The 7500-nt window shown below is 57.9% G+C and overlaps 1 long non-coding RNA gene across 1 annotated transcript; it reads right to left on the reverse strand.

Annotated features, from left to right (window-relative positions):
• Nucleotides 1-3584: 3584 nt before the first annotated feature.
• Nucleotides 3585-7398, reverse strand: LOC133360025 (uncharacterized). Its single transcript, XR_009757211.1, has 3 exons — nt 7231-7398; nt 4761-4858; nt 3585-3713 (listed from the first exon to the last, which is right to left on the reverse strand). It is a non-coding gene; the product is annotated as an uncharacterized LOC133360025 (long non-coding RNA).
• Between the last annotated feature and the right edge of the window lie 102 nt (nt 7399-7500).

Below are 7500 nucleotides of genomic sequence, written 5' to 3' on the forward strand. Positions count from 1 at the left end.
GTGGCTGAGTGAGTGGTGAGTGAGAGAGTGAGTGGTGAGTGAGTGAGTGGCTGAGTGAGTGGCTGAGTGAGTGGTGAGTTAGAGAGTGAGTGGTGAGTGAGTGAGTGGCTGAGTGAGTGAGTAAGTGGCTGAGTGAGTGATTGAGTGGTGAGTGAGTGTTGAGTGAGTGGCTGAGTGAGTGACTGAGTGATTGAGTGGTGAGTGAGTGGTGAGTGTTGAGTGAGTGGCTGAGTGAGTGACTGAGTGATTGAGTGGTGAGTGAGTGTTGAGTGAGTGGCTGAGTGACTGAGTGATTGAGTGGTAAGTGAGTGGTGAGTGAGTGGCGAGTGAGTGGTGAGTGACTCACCGGGCTATGCGATGGGCGAGTGCTCCGAGGGAGCCCCCCAGAGCCCGGGGCCCGGGGCTCTCCTCCCCGGCTCTCCGCAGAGCGTCCCGGTCGCCCAGGAGGGCGGAGCCAAGCGCCGGGGGGGCGGGGCCAGACGCGTCACCGTGCACCACCACCTGACCAGGGGGAGACCCAGGGTGACGTCACCACTAGGTGGCGGTGACGTCACCACCACCTGGGCAGGGGGAGACCCAGGGTGACGTCACCACTAGGTGGCGGTGACGTCACCACCACCTGGGCAGGGGGAGACCCGCGGTGACGTCACCACTAGGTGGCGGTGACGTCACCACCACCTGACCAGGGGGAGACCCAGGGTGACGTCACCACTAGGTGGCGGTGACGTCACCACCACCTGACCAGGGGGAGACCCAGGGTGACGTCACCACTAGGTGGCGGTGACATCACCACCACCTGGGCAGGGGGAGACCCAGGGTGACGTCACCACTAGGTGGCGGTGACGTCACCACCACCTGGGCAGGGGGAGACCCGCGGTGACGTCACCACTAGGTGGCGGTGACGTCACCACCACCTGGGCAGGGGGAGACCCAGGGTGACGTCACCACTCGGTAGCGGTGACGTCACCACCACCTGACCAGGGGGAGACCCAGGGTGACGTCACCACTAGGTGGCGGTGACGTCACCACCACCTGACCAGGGGGAGACCCAGGGTGACGTCACCACTAGGTGGCGGTGACGTCACCACCACCTGGGCAGGGGGAGACCCAGGGTGACGTCACCACTCGGTGGCGGTGACGTCACCACTAGGTGGCGGTGACGTCACCACCACCTGGGCACAGGGAGAGGGGACCCAGGTAGGATAGACGCAGGGCGGAGGGGCAAGTGCAACACCGTCACAACGGTCACCACTAGGTGGCGGGGACGTCACCACTAGGTGGCGTCACCACTAACTGGCGGTGACGTCACCACTAACTGGCGGTGACGTCACCACTAGGTGGCGGTGACGTCACCACTCGGTTTAGGTGACGTCACCACGGAGCTTGTGCCAGGCCCCCGTACCCCCCGTACCCCCCGTGCCCCCCCCCCCACCTCGTGGTTGAAGGTGATGAGGGCGACGCGAGTCTCTGGGGAGCGCTCGCACAGCCGCTCCAACGTGGCCACCAGCGCCTCCTGCACCCACTGGGGGGAGACACTCACTTAGTCACTCAATCAGTCACTCAGTCACCCAGTCACTCAGTCACTCAGTCACCCACCCAGTCACTCACCCACTCACTCACCCACTCACCGCTCCAGCGTAGCCACCAGCGCCTCCTGCACCCACTGGGGGGAGAGACAGTCACCCACTCAGTCACCCACTCAGTCACCCACTCAGTCACCCACTCAGTCACCCACTCAGTCACTCAGTCACTCAGTCACCCACTCACCGCTCCAGCGTAACCACCAGCGCCTCCTGCACCCACTGGGGGGAGACACTCACTTAGTCACCCACTCAATCAGTCACTCACACAGTCACTCACCCACTCAGTCACTCAGTCACCCAGTCACCCACTCAGTCACTCAGTCACCCACTCAGTCACTCACCCACTCGGTCACCCACTAAGTCACCCACTCAGTCACTCAGTCACTCAGTCACTCACTCAGTCACTCAGTCACTCACTCACTCAGTCACTCAGTCACTCAGTCACTCACCGCTCCAGCGTAGCCACCAGCGCCTCCTGCACCCACTGGGGGGAGACACTCACATAGTCACCCACTCAGTCAGTCACTCACTCAGTCACTCACTCAGTCACCCACTCAGTCACTCAGTCACCCACTCAGTCACCCACTCAGTCACTCAGTCACCCACTCAGTCACCCAGTCACCCACTCATTCACCCACCCACTCATTCACTCACCCACTCATCCACTCATTCACCCACCCACTCATTCACTCACCCACTCATTCACCCACCCACTCACCCACTCATTCACCCACCCACTCATTCACTCATCCACTCATTCACCCACCCACTCATTCACCCACCCACTCATTCACCCACCCACTAATTAATTTACCCACCCACTCATTCACCCACTCAGTCACCCACCCACTCATTCACCCACTCATTCACCCACCCACTAATTCATTTACCCACTCACTTACCCACTCAGCCACTCATTCACCCACCCACTAATTAATTTACCCACTCAACCACTCATTCACTCACCCACCTACTTAGTCATTCACTCCCCTGCTCATTCACTCACTCACTCACCTGCAGTCTGGACACGTGTACCGCTTGCTGTGGGCCACCAGACCCATCCCCAGTTCCTTCCACCTGAGTCATTCACAGACAAAGCACCATCATCGCTCGTGGCCAGCTCCATAGTCGCAGTGATGGTGTTGATGAAGGTGGTGGTGGTGGTGGTGAGTCTCTGGATGGTGGTGGTGGTGATGATGGTGGTGGTGCTGAGAAGGAGGAATGAAGGTGATGATGAAGGTGATGGTGGTGTTGATGGTGTTGATGATGGAGGTGTTGATGATGATGGTGGTGTTGATGATGGTGATTATTTTGATGATGATGGTGGTGTTGATGATGGTGGTGTTGATGATGATGGTGGTGTTGGTGGTGGTGTTGATGACGGTGGTGGTGTTGATGATGATGGTGGTGGTGTTGATGATGGTGGTGTTGATGATGGTGTTGTTGATGATGGTGGTGGTGTTGATGGTGGTGTTGATGGTGGTGGTGGTGTTGATGATGGTGGTGTTGATGATGGTGGTGGTGTTGATGCTGGTGGTGTTGTTGATGCTGGTGGTGTTGATGATGGTGGTGGTGGTGTTGATGATGGTGGTGATGATGATGATGATGGTGGTGGTGGTGTTGATGATGGTGTTGATGATGTTGATGATGGTGATGGTGTTGATGATGATGGTGTTGATGATGTTGATGATGGTGATGGTGTTGATGATGATGACGATGATGATGGTGTTGATGATGGTGTTGATGATGTTGATGATGACGATGATGATGATGATGGTGTTGATGATGATGTTGATGATGACGATGGTGTTGATGATGATGACGATGATGTTGATGATGATGATGATGATGGTGTTGATGGCGATGATGACGATGACTCGTCACCTCCGTCGTCACCCCCATGCTCCCCGACACGTCGACGCAGAAGACGAGGAGCTGGTGGCCATCAGCGGGATGAGGGGGTGGGGGGGGTGGGGGGGGGGTGGGGGGGGTGGGGAGGTTGGGGGGGAGGCCCCCCGGTGCGCCCCCCCCCGGGGGCCCCCCCCCTGAAGGTGACGTCACCTTGGGGGGCACCGGGTTGTAGCGCAGGTCCAGCAGGTTGGGGCACGCACAGAACTCGCAGCTCCACACCTGGGGGGGAGGGGTGAGTGGGGGGGGGGGGGGGGTGGGGGGTAGAGGGGTGGGGGTGGGGGGGTGGGGGGGGTGGGGGGGTTAGGGGGGGTGGGGGGGGTGGGGGGAGTGTTAGAACATGGGAAAGGGGGGGCTGCTGTGGGTGTATCACCGTGTCGCCGTGGTGCATTGTGGGTGTATCACCGTGTCGTCGCGGTGCATTGTGGGTGTATCACCGTGTCGCCGTGGTGCATTGTGGGTGTCTCACCGTGTCGCCGCGGTGCATTGTGGGTTTATCACCGTGTCGCCCCGGTGCATTGTGGGTGAATCACCGTGTCGCCCCGGTGCATTGTGGGTGTCTCACCACGTCGCACCGGTGCATTGTGGGTGTCTCACCGCGTCGCCCCAGTGCATTGTGGGTGTATCACCGTGTCACCCCGGTGCATTGTGGGTGTCTCACCGTGTCGCCCCAGTGTATTGTGGGTGTATCACCGTGTCACCCCGGTGCATTGTGGGTGTCTCACCGTGTCGCCGCGGTGCATTGTGGGTGTCTCACTGCGTCGCCCCGGTGCATTGTGGGTGTCTCACCGTGTCGCCCCGGTGCATTGTGGGTGTCTCACCGTGTCGCCCCGATGTATTGTGGGTGTATCACCGTGTCGCCCCGGTGCATTGTGGGTGTATCACCGTGTCGCCCCGGTGCATTGTGGGTGTATCACCGTGTCGCCCCGGTGCATTGTGGGTGTATCACCGTGTCGCCCCGGTGCATTGTGGGTGTATCACCGTGTCACCCCGGTGCATTGTGGGTGTATCACCGTGTCGCCATGGTGCATTGTGGGTGTATCACCGTGTCATCCCGGTGCATTGTGGGTGTTTCACCGTGTCGCCGCGGCGCATTGTGGGTGTCTCACCGTGTCGCCGTGGTGCATTGTGGGTGTCTCACCGTGTCGCCGTGGTGCATTGTGGGTGTCTCACCGCGTCGCCCCGGTGCATTGTGGGTGTATCACCGTGTCGCCCCGGTGCATTGTGGGTGTCTCACCGTGTCGCCGCGGTGCATTGTGGGTGTCTCACCGTGTCACCGTTGGGGTTGTCCGCTATGCGGCTGATTGAGGACAGGAAGGCGGAACAACGAACACAGGAGATTGGCGGTCCCCCCACATCCACACAGTCTGGAGGTCACGGGGGATACGGGGTCACGGGGTCACAGAGGCACGGGGTCACAGAGACACGGGGTCACGGGGGTCATGGTGACATGGGGTCACGGTGACACGGGGTCATGGGGGTCATGGTGACATGGGGTCACGGTGACACGGGGACATGGGGTCACGGTGACACGGGGTCATGGGGGTCATGGTGACACGGGGTCATGGTGACACGGGGTCATGGTGACACGGGGTCACAGAGACACGAGATCACGGGGTCACGGGGGTCATGGTGACACGGGGTCACGTTGACACGAGGTCACGCAGACAATCCGCTTACATTGTTTTGCCGCTTACTGAACCATTGGTTCAAGCAGAGCCCGGCTCTGCTGGGTGGGGGGATGGATGTGTGTGTGTGTGTGTCTGTGTGTGTGTGTGTGTCTGTGTGTGTGTGTCTGTGTGTGTGTGTGTCTGTGTGTGTGTGTATGTGTGTGTGTGTACACTGTGTGTGTGTCTGTCTGTGTGTGTGTGTCTGTGTACACTGTGTGTGTACACTGTGTGTGTGTGTGTGTCTGTCTGTGTGTGTGTGTGTGTGTCTGTGTGTGTGTCTGTGTGTACACTGTGTGTGTACACTGTGTGTGTGTGTGTCTGTCTGTGTGTGTGTGTGTCTGTGTGTGTGTGTGTGTCTGTGTGTGTCTGTGTGTGTGTGTCTGTGTGTGTGTGTCTGTGTGTGTGTGTCTGTGTGTGTGTGTACACTGTGTGTGTACACTGTGTGGTGTGTGTGTCTGTGTGTGTGTCTGTGTGTACACTGTGTGTGTACACTGTGTGTGTGTGTGTCTGTGTGTGTGTCTGTGTGTACACTGTGTGTGTGTGTGTCTGTGTGTGTGTGTGTGTGTACACTGTGTGTGTCTGTGTGTGTGTGTGTGTCTGTGTGTGTGTGTCTGTGTGTGTGTACACTGTGTGTGTCTGTGTGTGTGTGTGTGTACACTGTGTGTGTACACTGTGTGTGTGTGTCTGTGTGTGTCTGTCTGTGTGTGTGTACACTGTGTGTGTCTGTGTGTGTGTGTGTCTGTGTGTGTGTGTCTGTGTGTGTGTGTGTGTCTGTGTGTGTGTGTGTGTCTGTGTGTGTGTGTGTGTGTCTGTGTGTGTCTGTGTGTGTGTGTGTCTGTCTGTGTGTGTCTGTGTGTGTGTGTGTCTGTGTGTGTGTGTGTCTGTGTGTGTCTGTGTTTGTGTGTACACTGTGTGTGTACACTGTGTGTGTGTGTCTGTGTGTGTCTGTGTGTGGTGTGTGTCTGTGTGTGTCTGTGTGTGTGTGTGTGTCTGTGTGTGTGTGTGTGTGTCTGTGTGTGTGTGTGTGTGTGTCTGTGTGTGTCTGTGTGTGTGTGTGTGTCTGTCTGTGTGTGTCTGTGTGTGTGTGTGTCTGTGTGTGTGTGTGTCTGTGTGTGTGTGTGTGTGTGTCTGTGTGTGTCTGTGTGTACACTGTGTGTGTGTCTGTGTGTACACTGTGTGTGTGTGTGTCTGTGTGTGTGTGTGTGTGTACACTGTGTGTGTACACTGTGTGTGTGTGTCTGTGTGTGTCTGTCTGTGTGTGTGTACACTGTGTGTGTCTGTGTGTGTGTGTGTGTCTGTGTGTGTGTGTCTGTGTGTGTGTGTGTGTGTCTGTGTCTGTGTGTGTGTGTGTCTGTGTGTGTGTGTGTCTGTCTGTGTGTGTGTGTGTGTGTGTCTGTGTGTGTGTCTGTGTGTGTGTCTGTGTGTGTGTGTGTGTGTCTGTGTCTGTGTGTGTGTGTGTCTGTGTGTGTGTGTGTCTGTGTGTGTCTGTGTGTGCTGTTGTGTGTGTTGTGTCTGTGTGTGTGTGTGTGTCTGTGTGTGTGTGTGTGTCTGTGTGTGGTGTGTGTGTGTCTGTGTGTGTGTGTGTGTCTGTGTGTGTGTGTGTGTGTGTCTGTGTGTGTGTGTGTGTCTGTGTTGTGTGTGTGTCTGTGTGTGTGTGTGTGTGTCTGTGTGTGTCTGTGTGTGTGTGTGTGTGTGTCTGTGTGTGTGTGTGTGTGTCTGTGTGTGTGTGTGTGTCGTGTGTGTGTGTGTGTGTCTGTGTGTGTGTGTGTATCTGTGTGTGTGTCTGTGTGTGTCTGTGTGTGTGTGTGTGTGTGTCTGTGTGTGTGTGTGTCTGTGTGTGTGTGTGTGTCTGTGTGTGTGTGTGTGTGTGTCTGTGTGTGTGTGTGTGTCTGTGTGTGTGTGTGTGTGTGTCTGTGTGTGTCTGTGTGTGTCTGTGTGTGTGTGTGTCTGTGTGTATGTGTGTGACTGTGTGTATGTGTGTGTGTGACAGTGTGTATGTGTGTGTGTGACAGTGTGTATGTGTGTGTGTCTCTGTGTGTGACTGTGTGTCTGAGTGTTTCTGCTCTCACCGTGAGAGGTGTCTGTGAGTGCCCCCACAGCGACCGAGACGACGTTGAGGTTCGCTTGCGTCACGGGGGGGCACGGTCTCCCATGGGGGCCCCCCACGCTACCCCCTCCCCCGGCAGAGTGGGGGGGCACGGCCCCCCGCGGGGGTCCCGCTGCAGAGTCGCTGGCGGGGGGGGGGGCCGGGGGGTGGTGGGCAGTGGGGGGCGAGCGCCGCGGGGGGGGGGGGCGGGGGGGGGGGGCGCCGGAGCCCCTCCCCCCCCCCCGCTGGGGGG

Source organism: Lethenteron reissneri, chromosome 67, assembly GCF_015708825.2.
Source record: "Lethenteron reissneri isolate LAM-NWPU_2019-01 chromosome 67, ASM1570882v1, whole genome shotgun sequence".
NCBI lineage: Eukaryota > Metazoa > Chordata > Hyperoartia > Petromyzontiformes > Petromyzontidae > Lethenteron > Lethenteron reissneri.